Source organism: Ochotona princeps, chromosome Y (genome assembly GCF_030435755.1).
Source record: "Ochotona princeps isolate mOchPri1 chromosome Y, mOchPri1.hap1, whole genome shotgun sequence".
In the NCBI taxonomy this organism is placed as follows: Eukaryota; Metazoa; Chordata; class Mammalia; order Lagomorpha; family Ochotonidae; genus Ochotona; species Ochotona princeps.
Window position 1 is genome coordinate 9,939,489 of NC_080866.1, and position 17,878 is coordinate 9,957,366.

Consider the following 17,878-nt stretch of genomic DNA (forward strand, 5'->3'; position numbering starts at 1 on the left):
AATTGAGTGTATTTCAGTAACTGATTCATAGGGTTTTTGGAAGGTTTAACTGTGTATGTTGATGTTAAACCTTGCAAAGTCTGAAATACTGTGAAAATAACACAAGAAGTAGTGATTATTTGGCTTGTCTTTAAGTTCATGATCATGTTAGCTATTACGAAAGATCATGACAGGAAGAAGACAGTTATTAGTATTTGGTGTCCTTTCTTCTCTTACCTGTGTGGGACTTAAGAAGATCATTATTTATTGATTTATTATTATTTTCTTTTAGTGAATGGGTTTTAAGAGCTACTCACCTTCTGCTGTCCGGTGTGTTTCTTTTTGCAGGCCATGTGACAAGGTTTGACTAGAAGGTGACAAGAAAGCATTGATAAATATTTCAAAACTTTGCAAACACTTAACAGGAAAGAAATTTGAATCAGAGAGTAGTGATTCTAACCGTGATCCAGATGTGACATGAAAATATCTTTTAACTATCACTGAGATGTATGTGTATGTGTTGAAGATTTTTTTCTTTAAAACAGACCCAAAAAGCAAAAGAAATCCTTCATTTCCACCTCACCTCTTACTTATGTCTATTGTGTTCAATTAAATAAAGTAATTTGATTTTCAGAATGTAACTGATGAACAATTTAGGAATAGAAGGAAATTTCCTTGAAACGAAAATTAAAATCATATGGAAAAATCTGTAGTTAATTGCATACTTAGTTTTTAAAAATTCAAAATCTTTGCTCTAAAACCAGAAACAAGGCATGGTTTCTACATACTTGCTACTATTATTTGAGCTGAAACTTTTCCTAGACAGAACAATGACGTGAGGAAATAGCTTCTCCAATTTGGAAATGAAGCAACATGTTGTCTACATTCGCATTTGGCATGAGCTTACACATGGAAAACCCTGAAAATCCCATTAACAACCTGTGAGGGTTAATAAAAAAAACTGGCATAGTCATCAGAAAGAAAGTCAACATTTCCAATGAATTTTTGGGTGACAGTTTTAGTTGTCTATAACATCAGCAACCCCATTCTTGAGCACTGGTTTCAGTTCCACCTGTCACTTTCACTTCATCACCTGGGGGTGCAATTGGGGAAGCAGGAAGCAATGGCCCTAATACTTGGGATTCTTCTACCCAAATGAAAGCTTCCGGTCTCTAATGTTGACCAGGTTCATCTGAACAGACTAGGGAGTGAATAAATGGGTAGATCTCTCTGTCCCTTTTTCGCTCCCTGTCTCTGACTTTGAACAACATACACACACCACTTATGTACAAGCTTGGTTGTATTTCCCTCTTGAATTAGTTAGTTCATGTTAACTGTCATTGTTCATACATTTTCCACTTTTTGTCTAATCAATATCACAGTTGCTGTTCTAGGATCTTAAGTCAGCAGCCTCTGACAGGCATTGTTTTCAAGATAGTAAATGGTGTTAATCAAATATTGCTGAGTTTGATCCCAAGAATGGTTTTCAGTTGCTGCTTATTTCTCCTGGCCCTCACTTTCTTTACTAAGAATCTATTATCAAAAGCTTCAGTGTTGTCCAGGGGCTGTGAGAGCCAGCACTCATAAGAAAGCCAGTTGAGGGAGCTCTCAGATTTAGATTAAAGCAAAATCTTCCCTTTAGGCAATACACCTAGAAGGAGAAATGGAAGGCAAAGCGATTCATAGCACTCCCAGGATGGACTGGGAGTATTGAGTACAGGTGAGAGGTCTGCATAGTCAGAACACAAACATCCTTGTCCATATTCATCCCTGAACAGGTGGGACAAGGGGAGGGGAAACACACAGGCACAATGGGCTGTTGCTGCATAGGTCTGTGTGGACTTGCATGCTATATTTCCACTTCATTTTTTTGAAAGTAAGTCTTCTCTGACTTGCCAATCTTTGCACACTATCCCTTGGAGAATTACATGGAAGGTTTTTGGAAGGCATCTTGGAATGTCAGAAGACATGAGATGTTGCTGTGTAATCATAGTGGCCACGGAAGAACAAGGTATCAGCCATGTCCTCTGGTTTCGATACAGTTGTCTGTTCTGCCAATGCTAAAAGTCTCTCCTGAACCTCCTGTGCCAACCTCACTAACACAGCAATGTTCCCAAGGCTCTCACCTCCAGATTTCCCAGTGCTGAAGCTGGGTGTGTCCAAGCTTGCTTTGCAGGAACCATGACACATGTGATTCTGGTATCCCACTCAAAATCCTCTGAGTTTGTCATCAGGCAAGAATTCTGAGAGAGGGAAGATGCAGGGGCTTGCTGTGAGCTAGGTCCAAAAACCAGGAACCCAGCCATGGGCTGTGGTACCAGCAGGATAGTGATCAACAGGCAGGCTCTGCACACTCACTAAATTCCTACAGCTCTAGACATCTGTTGTCTCAACAAAGAGAGGTGCATCGTCGTGGAAAATAGAATGTGGGGCAGACAGGGAGTTAATGGAACACTGGAATTAAGGGTTCCATGGGGGTGGGGAGGGGGCCAAGCATGTCAACTTGCAGACCTTCAGGTTTGTACTGAAGAATGATGGGCTTCCCCACAGGTGGATAAAATTTGCGGTCTCAGGTGAAACAGGGTTGGAATCTAAGATGGGAAGCTTATGAGCCTGACTGATGAGTATATGCCTTTGGTACTTTGAGGTTACTGAATCCTGGGTAAGTGTATGCATTATTTGAGGCTTGGGATCTCTTAAGTTGGGCAGTTTAGGACTGGCCCTGGATTTTATTCAAAGGGCAACTCTGTGATTGGTGACATGCTGGGTGGGGGTTATTGCAGCACACCAGGCTTGAGGGCAAAGGGCTCTCTCAGGCTAGTGGACATGGTCTCTCAACTGCAAAGGACCCATACTCTATCACCCTGAGGAGATTGGTAGGTGATCAGAGTGAAGGGGCCTGTGGCACAGGCTAAGGTGAAATGGGTCTCACTACAATGCCACAGCCTGGGCTCTGGTCTATTATTCCTGCTCTCCCAAGTGCTGTTAACCATTGTTTTCCCTCCTGTGACACGTCTGGGATAACAGAAAATGCCACCATGGAGTGTTAATGTTTTGTATGGTACTGGCTCTCTGATGATGCTATGATGAAAGCAGTAGTGCTGGTTGGCAATCTAGGAACTGATGGTGCAGGGAAGAGGAAGGAGCCAAGCTCAAGTCAAGCTTCAACTTCAGGATGCTGCGTTTATGCTGGGCCTTTCTGGAACCAAAGCCAGAGTTGTTTCCAATACCTCAACTCCAGGCAGAAGCAGCTGTGTCCTGAAAAGTCAAAATTCTTGTTGTGTGTTGTGTATTGTGTCCTGGGTGTGCTGAAGAACATGTGGGCTTTTCTGCGTGTGCCAGTGTCTATGTGTGTGATGGTTCCTGGGAGTTCAGGGTGTATATGTGTGCTATTTTCTGAAATGTCACCATCTGAACTAATGCATATTCATTGGTGGTCAGTATCTCTCCATGTGTACTGCTTGCGGAAAGGCTAGGGGCAATGTGTTAATTATTTTATTGGAGGCAGGGCTCTGAGGTAGGGACTTTCTCTTTGAACCTTGGGATTAGATGTATCTTGTTTTCTTGAATTCTGGAGACTGTGCCTGTGTTACTTCCTAGGAGTGTGCGATGATAGCTCTCACTTGTATTCCTCTGGCAGTGGTATTGGTCTCATTTTCAAGTCCTAAGCCATTAGTTATAGCATTATGATTGTACCTGTGAGTTGTGGAGTCTATTTTCTGTTGTTAATACCACATTGCCAGGTCTGTGTTGTAGTGAATGTGTACCTTTGCTAACCCTGATGAATCAATTCATGAAAAATAAAATGATAAAGAAATGAAATTGTATTGCTAGGAGAAAAATGACAAAACAATGAAGCAGAATAAGGGAGAACTTAACAGTACAGAATCAAAAGAGGAAATACACATATTTAATACTTGAATCTATAGCTGAAGGGGAAGATAAAGTATTAGAGACAGAAAAAATAATGTCAACTTAGAGAAAGATACAAATTTGAATGTCTTTGCCTTGAATAACCACAAAAGTGTTCAGCAGAAGAGAAAAATTAAATTCAAGAGATGTATTAAATGTCACAATGAGCATAGAGAAATATAACAAATGATAATTTTTTTAAAACCATATTTTTATTGCATTTTCTTTTTTTAATTAATTACATTGCATTATGTGATACTTTTTTTAATTCATTGGGATTCCCCCAGCCCCTCCCCAAACCCTCCCAGTATGGTGGATTGCTTCACCTTGTTGCTTTTCTATAGTTCAAATTCAGTTGAGATTCTTTCATGCGAGGTATTGAACAATCATAAATTGCAGCATCTTATTGTCCTGGTAAGTTTAATGATTTCTTGGTGAGACCATCTCTGGTCTGAAGGTAGAGCCGCAGAGTATCATCCCGATCAATTAAAAGCCCCAACATAATATTTCCACTCATTTACAACATTATAACATTAATTGACATGGTATTGATTAACCAATATGTTAATAGGGAAAATGCAGGTTCTCAACCACACGCTGTGACTTCTTCATAGACATTTCAATTTTGGTTTACATTCAACCGTATTCTATACATCTTAAAATGGCTTAGATTGCTATTCAGCTGTCTCATGCCTATTTTCATTTTAGTCTTTAGCAGTTTATAGCATTGAAGCATGTTTTTGCTGAACCTGGTTCTTTTTCAGGTGGTCTAACTCTATAATTCTAACTGGATATATGTCAACAGTTTAGGTGAGCATGTTTAGCAGGGGTGTGCAGAGGAATGTTCCATACCCTAGTGAGGAGTAACTAATCTTTGTGTCCCACCCAGTGAGTTATAAATGCATCCATGCTAACCATTTCCTGTCTGTTTCTAAGCTTTCCTTGTTGTTCTCTATCTATTCTAGTTTGGTTTGCTGGTTTGTTTTTGTGTTTGTTTTGAGGGGTTACTGGAGCACTCCTGATGGTTATTAAAGAGAGGGGGTGGGGACCCAAATTTGGAAGCAGGCAAGGACAAGAGAATGCTCCTCTCCCTAGTCCTGAAGGAAGTTTACTGTTCTGTGTCTGGGGACCACTCAGGGTTCCTGGTTGTTGTTCCGATGACTTTGGATCCTGCAATGCAGGACTTGGGCTTCTTCCATCTCATGTGGTAGATCCAAATGGGGGTGGTTGACCTCAGAGTTCTTGGTCTCCGAAGGCGCTCCATTTCTTCATGTTCTCCTTGGCAGTAGGGATGTAGTCCTCGGTGCTCCTTGCTACTGATAGTCCTTGGTGAGTATCTGGGAGTCTTCAGGGTTGGGATAAACGCCTCCTCCTGTCCGCCTGACCACTCTGGGGTCCCCCTTGCTCTATGCATATGACCATCTGTTAAGAGGTTGTTAGGATTACTCCTGATTCCCCCATATGCCTTTGTATATTTACTATTGTCTAATGCTAATTTGAATCTGTTGTCTATGAGTTACCAGTTATGATTCTGATAGGTTATATTTCCCGTCTGCCTCACACCTTCTAGGGTGATGTAGATTTCTATGTTCTCCCTCCACTTTTCCAAGTTTAATGGGGCCTTACAAGTACATTAGGTTTAATTTTCTTGGTTTTTTTTTTTTCTTGCCCTAATGTTTATGTTTACTGTTGCTGGGAATCACCAGAAATTCATCTCTGACCTACACTAGGAGTCCATTTGGGCACCATTTCTAATCTCAGTGGCCCTGCTTCTCACTCAGCTCCCTGCTTGTAGCATGGTAAGCCATTTGAAAGACTTGGGAACCTTCATCTATTGGGGAGACCTGGAAGAAGCTCCTGGCTGCTTGCTTTGGGTTGCCTTAGCTCCAGCCATTGCAGCTGCTTAGGGAGTGAATCAGTGAACCGATGATCTTCTCCCTTGTCTCTGTGTCTCTCTGTATATCTGACTTTCCAATAAAAGTATCTTTTGTAAAAGATACTAATATATATATATATATATATTATTTGTATGTATGTATATATATATATATATATTATTTGTATGTATGTACATATATATATATATCATTATAGATTTCTGGTTCTGTCAAAGTTATTTTGGGAATTTTTCAAAGGTAAATGCAGAATGACCTTGTTTTCCAGCTGTCTTTAATCTACGTAATTACCAAATCAGGTCTAGCCCAATACAGTAACTCCTTGCTTCGTGAGAATGCTTACTTCCTGAGAAACACATTCTCATGCAGTTTTCTGTGTGTATAAATACCTTGATGTTTGCTCAAACTAAGATGATTACAATGCATGTAGGTGATGAGATCACTCTTTTCTGAGAACTTGCTCACTTTTGTTATACAGTGCTTGCTAAGTTGCTTGCTATACTCAACCACGTGTGTGCATATCCATATAAAAGCCCTATCCATTGCAACAAAATGATGGACACTCTTCTAGGGTTTGTTAGTGGGTGAGCAGGTGCACCAATTATGTCATATCTGTGTAAGAGTACAGAAAAATAATGTCATTGGGAATGGAGCTGAAAGCTTTTTATTTTATGCTGCCATACATTTTTGAATCTGTGTATAATTTAAAACCATTTGTTTTTTTTAGAAAGAGTAATGTGGGGACTGGAAAGGGAGGAGGAAGAATAAGGTAGGTAAGGAGAAAGGGAGAGTGGGAAGGAATAGACTGGCTGGGGTAGGATACAGGAAAGTATGTCTCTCATCTGCTGAATCAGCCTGAAATCGCTACAAAAGCCAGGAGTAGGCCATTATGATGTTCTCTGCATGTGTGTAGGTGCCAGAGCACATTGGCTATCTTCCACTATTCTGTCACATTAGCAGGAAGCTTGATCAGAAGAGGAGCACGAAGACTCCAATCATGCCCCAAATGAAATTCTAGGATTGTGGGTGATGCCTTTCCAATGAGAAACCTGACCCTGGAGATACATATATCATTTCACATTTTCTATAGATGCTTTGTCATATTCCCACACAGTGTTGAGTCATGCCAAATGGAGCATAATGCATTGAGTAATACCGTGCGTAAACATCCTACAACCAATTATTAACAAGAGAGGACATGCACTTGGACTGGAAGGGAGGATGTCCTTGTGTGAAGGGATATTAGTTTCCCTCTGATCCTGCTTCAACGTATCTACTAACACATAAACTGGGAGGCAGCAAGTGATGGCTCCTGAGTCTAGATGTCTGTCACCTGCCTGAGAAATGTAAATGGAATTCTGATTCCAGCCTTTGGCTTAGCCTAGCTGTGGATGTTGCACATCTTTTGAGAGTGAAATAGTGCCGCACAGAAGCTCAGCTCCAGGGAGAACAGGTCTGCATTGAGCAGGTCACAGAACCACTGCAGGGCTGACTGCAGATGCACATCTCTGGTTTTCCTTTGGAGGAACACACAGAGTAGCTCTCCCATCTCTCAAAGTGGAGCCAACTGTGGTCATCTTTACCCACGTCTGTCTCTGGTGTTTTGCGTATTCTTAGAGGCAGCCCAATAGTCACATTGCAGCACCATATCCACTCCTGGGAGAAGCAACCTGATAGATTTGTTTTCATACACAATTTTAAAAAACTGCAGTTTAATATTTTTTTATGATGTGGTTCCATAGGCTCTAGGATTTACCTTCCCTCTTACCCCTATTCCACAGCCTATTTTCGCCTCTATCATCTGAATCCAGGATTGTTTTTGTTTAGTTTGAAGACTAAGAAATTTAGAGGCAACAGGTCTTTGCTCTGTACTCAGACATACAAATAGGGGGATAAATCTCAAAATTAGGTTTCTTGTAAAGTGGAATGACTTGTAAGTGTGTTTTGAGTAAGTTCAGTTCTGCTAGTTACTCTGATTCATGACATAATTGAATGAGTCAGAAATGTAAAATGTTCTCCACTCAGATTTCTCACAGCCAATAAGCTAAACTGTATGGCAAATATTTCAGAAAGATAGGAAAGCATGCTGTGGGTTTCTATCAGATCATCATGTACTATACTTGAAGAACACCTTAGGATCCTGTGTTGTCGAGATGATCTTTTGTCTAGGGTGATAATATATAGGAGAATCTTAGCAAAGCACGAAACATTAGACTAAAGTCTAACAAACTCTGAGGCTAAATGGAATATCAGTGCCGAGTTTGTAAAATTTGCATTGTAAAGATCCCTTAATTCCATGGTTAAGTTTTTTCGAGGTTTTTACCTAGTTCTCTCAGCTTTGTGAATGGGACACTATCAGGCATTTCATGTCTCTTTTCATATTCTAGTTTTCAAGAATTGCTGTGTTCCTTTAGGGAGTCTTATTCACTTCTGTGTTTTTGTTTCTTGTATTTCTGTATTTATTTTTAGACATATGTAGAACTACATTTTGGTGTTGCCTCTGATGGCTTTTATCTTTGAACTACTCTCTGTGACTTGGTTGCATGACTTCTTCAGTGAAGATCTGGGGGTGTATCGATCAATGGAATTATCAAGACTGTTAGCATAATCACAGTATCACATCCTCTCTTTCAAGAAGAGCAATAGCCATGACTAGCCCATAATGGCTTCAACTGTCAGCACTTGCACCACACAGAACCTCAGTGTAGGCCTGTAAGTGCAGAGAGCCCTGCAATGATCCACCTTGGATACATAGAGATTTTTTAGCCTTGATGTCAGCCATGTTGAATGCCCAAAGACCCAGCTTTACACCATACACTGTCATGCAGTCACAGCATTCCCATAGTCTTTGCATAGAAGACTCCAACAGTCACAAAATGTTGGGGATTCTCTCGTTTCTGTGAATCTGCCCCACCTGCAGGGTGAGGAGTGGTGTTTCCAGCGCCAGTTATGAATGGCCTGCCTTCGTAGTTTGTGCCCAAGAAACTGGGCTCAAAGTCAGTGAGGACCACGCATTATCCTTATAATACAATCACCTAGCAGTGCTCTTGTAGAACTAGGTGTGCACCACAGCCACTACAATACCTGCTGATCTCAAAGTGGTGATTTCTCCTGAATAATCCAGGGCACACCAAAGTGACACTATCTCCTACTGGTCCATATGAGTTATATATTTTTAATTATATATATGTATATATATATATACACAATATACATTATACATATGTGTTATATGTATATATTATACATATGTTATACATACATTACATACATATATGCAAAAATACATATAGAGACATATATACATATACACATATATACATACATATCTACATAAATTATACATTCATCATATATATATTATATTTACATTATATATGTATATATGTATATATATTAAAAATAGATGTATTTTTAATTATGTATTACATATTGTAACATGTATAAATTTTGAACAACTATTCAAGGGAAGAAGAAATTGAGAGAATGCAAGAAAATATTTGAACGTGATTAATTGAGTGTTATTCTGTATGTATCAAGTGTATATAAGCTTCTCAAATAACGCATCTGCAACAGCAGCAACAGAAGAAATGCAATGCATTTATTAGATGCTTGTGCACATTTCTTAAAGGAAGAAAGACGGATTATAAACAGAGAATGAATCATGCTCTCAAATATTGATAGTTTTGTAAAGAAAAGTGATTTTCTAGCACTTTGTGAATTTCCTGAATACGGAAAGCTCAGTACATCTAGCTTTTCACTTGAACTGTTCTTTGAATCCCTGAACATCAATTCTGAGTTGTGAGGAAGCACTTTTTTTGCAGTTCAGTGTTACCCATATGATGTAGGACATTGATTGTTATTGAATTCGTTATAAGGCCATGTGCAGCTGAAACCACATGCCAAGGTTTACATGTTAAAATATCTTGTTTTTATTTGAACCACCAACATGGAAACAGAATTAATGACAGATTGTTCCAAACAACAATTCAAACTGTATCCCACATAATTTGGTAGAGAAGGCAATCTCCTCATCCAAATTAGAAAATTATCAGACACATAAGATTTACAATGCTGACAAATCACTGCATCAGTTGTGAGTAAAGTTAATTTAATCTGGCCTAATTTCCCTTGTGTATGGCAAGTAATCTAACCAGAATTCCCCACATATTAACCTGTGGTATATTGATGATAAAAGACTTGGCATTTTCCTGTAATCTGAGTCAAATTTACATTTCATCCTATGGTAGATAAAGGAATGCTGTTGTCTTCATGGAATAATCCTCTTGAATTTTTAGTTTTTCTTGACATTATAATCTTGTAATATATGCAAGGTCAGGTGTATGTTGGAGATTTGAAAATTGAGAGGAGAACTATTTTCTCATTTTTTCTTCTGTATCATTACATATTAATATTCCACATATTTGCAACAGAATATTCTGAAAAACACATACTAAACTTTCAGAATTGCCTTTGAAATTTGGATAGGATAATTTAACTACACAGATGGAAGAGAAGTTAAATCCTAATTGAATATATATAAAAAGTGAATCCAAACTTGAGTTATCCTATCATCTTATTCTGATACATTTCTCCTTACTTTGAAATTAATTATTTAGCATGTTAAACATATATGTTCTTTTAAAATTTTGTCTTCAATAGAGAAATTGGGAAAGACATATCTCAGTGAAATTCCTGGATCAATGACATTCGCTACTGGAATTCTTCTTGTCTTGCCATATACCTCTTTGGATACATATTTTTACAGTTGTGCACCCTAGCAAGGAACAGGTGATGGCCAAGAAATATATTTCCTGCTGTTCATGAGGAAGTTTGAGTTTGAGTTTCTTTCTCACACAAATGACTGATCTAGTCCTGAAGACTGTAAAAATCTCAACAAATGCTGCAAGTTTGCCTTGTGCGTCATTGGGGAGAAGAACAATCAAAAAGAAAGGGGCAGGGGCCGTTGCCTGGAGAGCTATCAAGATTTATTTTCAGGGTTTCAGTTCTTACATGCTTATAAAGCAATAACTCAAACACAACTCAGAATTAGATCATGAATGTAAGCAGGAAGTTCAAAGAAAATTAACAAGGGAGCTTTGTCCAAGCACTGTTAAAATGCAGAAGAGATAAAGAGTACTGTCTGCCCTTGGTTAACTGATTAGACTGACCACGGATGTTCGCCTTTCCTCAAGGAGTGCATGAAAACACCTTGGAGGACTCAGTGGTGGTACCATGTATGCTGGGTGAGAGGCCCTGTCCCTCCTCTTCTTGGATTCTCTTTTTGACACATCCCCAACCTTGAATCTGGCCCCCCATTTTACCTTGTTGGATGCATTCTAACAACAAGCACGACCTCACCACATACATTGAAACACTTACCCACAGATTTCTCATATCTAACAATAGGAGTTAACCGATGGAGAATGTCAAAGGAAACTGGAAGGTACACTTACATTAAAGTGAGAATATCATTCGTTTGTAGAATTATAGTATAGGCTGATTTAGTTGCTGGGCTCCATGCAGTAGGTTTGGATAACACAGCAACTTCAAAGGTGTGAAGAGAACAGCTCCCTTGTTTGGCAGGACCTAGGGTAGCTGCCAGCAGTTTGGCAGGGTCTGGTGGGTGTCTCTAACCACCTTGACACAGTTTCATTCCCTTTTTTGCTCAGACACTCAACTACTGCACTAAGAATTCTGTAATCGATTAAGGCATTGCAGTGCAGATCTGCTGTGCAGTGCCAGTTATGACTTATTTCGCTTGCCTTTGCCTAGCTAATTATTATTAGGAACTTGTAACTGGAATAAAGATTATAACACATCTTCTAGTTTGACTGTTGCAACCCTAGCCATTAAATATTTTGGAGAGTATAAACCAGATAAAATAATCTCTCTCACTTCCTTACACTTACACTTACATAGCATAAAACTTTTCTTTCAAAGTCAACAGATTGTTAATGAAAGAAAAGCTTTGGCCAAGGTAAGTAACATGGAATACAAATTACTTGAGAGTATGTCACTGAAACATAAGTCCACATAGTACGCACCAAAGGGATTTGGTTTAAACGAAGTATTTCAAGATTATTTGTGACAAAATTGTGCAGTTTCAAGATCCTATTGTCTTGCAAAAGACTGTTTCCTATAGAAAAGATAAAAGTAACATTTTTCTAAATACCTTTACATTTTTTAAGTTGAAGAGTAAAATGTTCTCATTGCCAGACTGTTTTGATGGCACTGCTCTGTTCTATCCATGTCTTGTGTGGAATTGTGGTCCCTTCAGCTTTTTTTTTTTTTTTTTTCCTCAGGATAGACTTGGCTATTCATGATCTCTTTTCTTTTCTGAGAAGATTGTTGCTTGGATTTTGATTGGGAGCTCTTGAATTGTTTCATTATTTTTAGTAATATAGACCTGTTCTTTAAATATTTATATGCATTTTAGTGCACAGTCAGATGAAAAGCGAGGATGAGAAACAGAGAGGAAGATTGTCCCTCTGCTGATTCACTCTCCATGTGGCAACAACAGGCAGAGCTGAGCCAACCCAAAGCCTGGAACCAGGAGCCTCTTCCTGGTCTCCATCATAGTTCCAGGGTCCCAAGGTTTTGGGCCATCCTTGCCTGCTTTTCAAGGCCACAGGCATGGAGCTGGATGGGAACCAGAATTAAAATCGGTAGCCATAGTGTTTCCTGACATGTGTAAATTGAGGATTTATTTGTTAATCAACCACCCTGTACACAATGTGAACGTTTTCATGATGTTGATTATACAAGTCTAGAAACATGGTGAAATTTCCATGCTTTACTTTCTGTATATCTCTAATTTGGTTTGTTTTGATATGGTTTGATTAGATTTGATTTGATTAAGGTTAGCTTAATTAGTATTCTATAATGTTCATCATAGAATACTTTTGCCAGAGTCCAGGTCCATTTGAGTTCAGAATTCTGGAAGGCTGTGTGGATGATGCACCAAGGGCAATGAAACAGACCACTACAATCCCAGGATCATAATGGACAATGCGGTAAAGCTTCCAACTTTATTTTACAGAAGCAATCTCAAGTTCTGACACAGGTTTTTGACATAAAAGTCAAAAGAGTCTATCCAAGTGTAATTCTGCCATTGGTTTCACCTAAAAACAATAGAAGTTCCTAGTACAAATCTTATGCTATAACTAAATCTTGTATCACAAAGAAAAGGAGAACCTGAAGAACAAGGCAAGAATGAAACCCTAAATACAAGTCCCTTGATTAGCATGAGGTCAATGGAGACGGTCAAGGCAGTAAGCATAAGAAAAGGCCCTTTTGCAAGATGTTATCATTGGCCTTAACCTCCAAGCTCACACTGAGTATAAACCCAACTCCATGGTAGCGAATAATGCCTGCAAGGATTCGAATTCTTCGCCAGGCTGGTCCAGTGTGTTCATGCAAAGGAAGGTAGAGCTGCATTCAGGTTGTTGTAGAGACATGCACCGGGCCCTGCCATAGAGCAGGTAATTGCTTGAGGCCATGTCTGCAATGGACAAATAATCTTCACACCTTTGTCCCCCACATCCACTGCACGTACCCCAGCACTTCCCCTGCTCTTATTATTAAATTTGAGTGTGTGGAGATCTCTGCGAGTGTTTGAATCATGGAGCTCAGTCATTGGAACATGAATGGGCCAAAAGACAATACAAAGAGGAGAACAATTAGTGTGATTCTGAAAATAAGAGAAAATGGAGGAAATATCTTGTCAGAAATGAAAGATGAAAGAGATGGCAAAAATTGATTAGCAACACATCCCATTTAATGGGCTGAAGTTGAGAGTGAGAGATGGTAGAAATCTGGGCATTTAATTTGTGGATGCAAAAATTAGGAGATGTGTCACTTCATACACCTAGGAGGTGAACTTTAATATCACTGTGAGAGACAATGGAGTCATTATAAGGGAGAGGAGTAACACAAATTGATTTGTAAATACTGTGGCAAATGTTACCAAATCTGGTATTGAAGTGTTGAATTTCATTGCCAATTAATGATGATATAAGCTAACAACAAGTGAAACCAAACTATGTTTAGGTGCATGCCAAAGATACCAATGATCCTTTCCATCTTTGGCAGAGAATACCATTTCCCATCCGTTTTTTAGCCATTCTTATCCAGCAGCCAGAGACAAGAGTAGCAAATTTGCACAGTTTTGGCAAGCTACAGGTGAGTTTTGTAATTTTTAGTCTGACATCTCCAAGCATTGAAATAATTTACATTAGCCTACACAGAAGATGAAATGGCCACTTGACTTGGAAGCTTCATGAATTAACATTGCTGTAACACTCACTGATACAAACATGCAATAGAGTCTGTGTGAGATGCTAACAGTGATTTTTTTTAACACATGCACATGAGTATGGCTATGAATTTAACTAGAAATGTTACCACAACATTTCACATCTAGGATCATCTATGAACAGTGAATAAATGTTCGTATATGGTGTTGCTAACTGGAAATTTAATAGCTTCATGTCTCTAGTGCAATATTTCAGTCTGTTTGTTCATTTCAGCTCATGGTGTAAAATCCATGGAACAGACCCATTCTATCACATGAAGTCACACAAATAGCTGGACTTGATCTACATTACTTTTCTCAGTCTGGCACAGAATCACTGAAACACACATGACATATATGTCACGGAATTTGCTGCTTATTTAGTGTTAATATAAATTAACACATTTTTTACTACAACTTTCACTATGACCTCTGTATCTCCCTTCAGGTGCTGTGTCAGAAAAGGTCATATGATAAATGCCAGAATTCTGACCATTTTTACACATCTCCAACAGATCAGAATCTATATTTAAAGCACTCTGGACCGCAGTGGTTTATACTGAAATACATACATTCTTCCAGACCTAATAGGATTCATCCCGGGAATGAAGGGATGGTTCAACATATGGAAATCTGTAAATGTGATACACCACATCCAAAAACTGATGAACAAAAACCATATGATAGTATCAATAGATACAGAAAAAGCCTTTGACAAAATCCAGCATCACTGCATCTTCATAGAGGAGCAATTCATAACCTAATCAAAGTAATATATGAAATACCTAATGCCAGCATCATACTGAATGGAGAAAAACTGGATCCCTTCCCGCTGAGATCTGGAACAAGACAAGGATGTCCACTATCACCACTGCTATTCAACATAGTCCAAGAGGTACTCTCAGAGGCCATAAGACAAGACAAAGAAATCAAAGGAATCCAAATTGCACGCCCAAATGGGAAAGGAAGAATTCAAGCATTCACCTTTTGAGGGTGACATGATCCGCTACATAGAAGAACCAAGAGACTCAATACAGAGACTCCTAGAACTTCTGCAAGAATTTGGTAAAGTGGCAGGGTACAAAATTAATGAACAAACATCAACAGCCATAGTGTATACAAACAGCCCCAAAATGGAAGAAGATCTAAGCAGCAAGAAACCATTCAAAATAACAGAGAAAGGTATGAATCATCTAGGAATAAATCTAACCAAAAATGTAGGAGACCTTTATGAAGAAAGTTATAAAATGCTTAAAAAAGAAATTGAGCAAGACCTCAAAAGGTAAAACAACCTCCCATGATCCTGCAAGGGCAAAATCAGTATCATTAAAATGCTTATACTACCAACAGCAATATATAAATTCAACGCAATCCCAATCTAATTACCCAAAACATTCTTCATGGAACTGGATAAAATGATACAAAGGTTCATCTGGAAACACAAAAAACCACGAATAGCTACAACCATTCTGAAGAATAGGAACTTAACAGGGGGAATCACAGTCCGGGACCTCTGGACATACTATAGGGCAGTGGTTGTCAAAACAGCCTGGTACTGGCACAAAGATAGAGAGGAGGATCAATGGTACAGAATAGAAACAATGGAATGGAACCCACACAGATACAGCCAAATAATCTTTGAGAAAAAGAGAGGACAATTCAAGCAATTGGGAATGTCTCTTCAATAAATGATGTTGGGACAACTGAATGATAGCCTGTAGAAACAAGAAGATAGACCCATATTTTTATCCATGCAACAAGTTTAAATCTAAATGGATATAAGACTTAAACCCACACCCAGAAATCTTTGAACTTTTGGAAGAAAATTTTGGAAACAAGTTGCAAGATTATTTGTAGGCCCTGACTTCCTAAAAAGGACACCAAAAGCACTAGCAATCAAGGCCAAAGTAAACAAATGTGGCTTCATAAAACTAAGAAACTTTTGTACAGCAAGGGAAACAATCAACAAAGTAAAAAAGCAACCCACAGAATGCAAGATCTTTGCAAACTACATAGGTGATATTGGGTTAATCTCCAGAATATACAAGGATCTCAGGAACAACCAAAACAGCAAAACAAATAAACCACTCAAGAAATGGGCAGATGTCTCACAAAGGAGCAAACCCAAATGGCAAATAAACAAACACATGATAAAATACTCATGTTTGTTGGCAATAAGGGAAATCCAAATTTAGACAACAATGAGGTACCACCTAACAACACTTGCTGGCAAGGATGTGGGGAAAAGGAAACCCTACTCTGGACCGCCACTGTCCCTCGCAATGACCATCAGGATCACTCCGAAAACCTCTCATAGCAAACAAACAATCATACAAACTAAAAAAAAAAAAACTAAAATAAATAGACAAACAACAACAAGTAGAGCTTGGAATCTGACAGGAAAGAGCTGGCGAGGATTGGCTCATGCCTCGCTGTGTGGGACACAAAGATTAGTCACTCCTCACAATGGTGTTGAGGATTTTCCTGCACACCCCCCCCAAAAAAAATGTTCTGCACCTTAAATGTAGACAAATGTCTTGTTAGAGTTACAAGCCAGTCTAGATTATCCTAAAATCTGCCAAGATCAGTAAAATTATACTTCAACACAACAAATGGCTAAATACTAAAATGAAATAGACACGAGACAGCTGAATGGTACCTTATAGCCATTTTAAGGTATATAGCAGCCGGTCCTGTATATAAACTAAAATTGAAATGTCAGTGAGCTAATCATAGGTTGTGGTTAAGTACTTGCTTTTTTTTTTTTTTTTAACATACTGGTTACTCAAAACCATGTCAATCCCATAATGTTGCAAATTGCTGTTGATGTTATATTGGGACTCTTAATTGACTGTGATGATATTCTACCAGTTCTGACGTCAGACCAGAAATGGTCTCCCCAAGAAACTGTTCAACCCATCTGGAAATAAGTAGCTGGACTCTATGCTTGGTATATATTTGCAAGGAAAGAATCTTGATTGAATTTGAACTGTAATACAGCATCAAGTTGGAGGAATCCACCGGGGGGCATCGGGGGATACAGAGGGGTGGGAGGATTCCCAGAGCCTATGAAACAGTCACATAATGCAAAATAATTAATTAAAAAATCATACTCCAGTTTTCTGCCTCACACTTTGAAATCTCAAGGTCACACAGCCCCTGTGGATACTGTAGGAAAACTGTTCTCAAGCATCATAGGTACCCATCTTATCAGCATAGTGCACTTCTCTCAATATGCAATTTTATGTCTTGACCACAGCAAATGATTTATACTACTAAAACATAAAACTCAAATTCCAAAGATTTTTGAATCTATGAGATGAAAATAGTGAAATTCAATAGGAGATACATTCAGAAAAGGGCAAGAAACACTTTTTTGGCTATGTTTACATACCTTTGTATATATAAACAAATAGCATAAAGTAGAGAACACTTGCAGAAATTTTAACAGTAAGGATGAAACATTCCAGAGAGGAAGGCATCTGTGTAGAAGAGATTATCACACAATACACACACTGGAACAAAGTTGGGTAAAGTTTATAAACACCTGAATGATGATTTAAACTAACGACAAGTGAAACCAAACGATGTAAGGTGCATGCCAAATATACCAAATGACCTTTTCCATCTGTGACTGCTCATTATTCAGTCAACGCATCAAGAGAATGACCATTCTCTTTCTGTCTTCAATTCCTAACCTCACAGTAAATTTCATTGCTAACCTGGCTGCTGCTAATGTTTTAACTATCCCTGGGGTTTGGATGGCATGCCTGTTTGTTGACTGCCACATGTATAT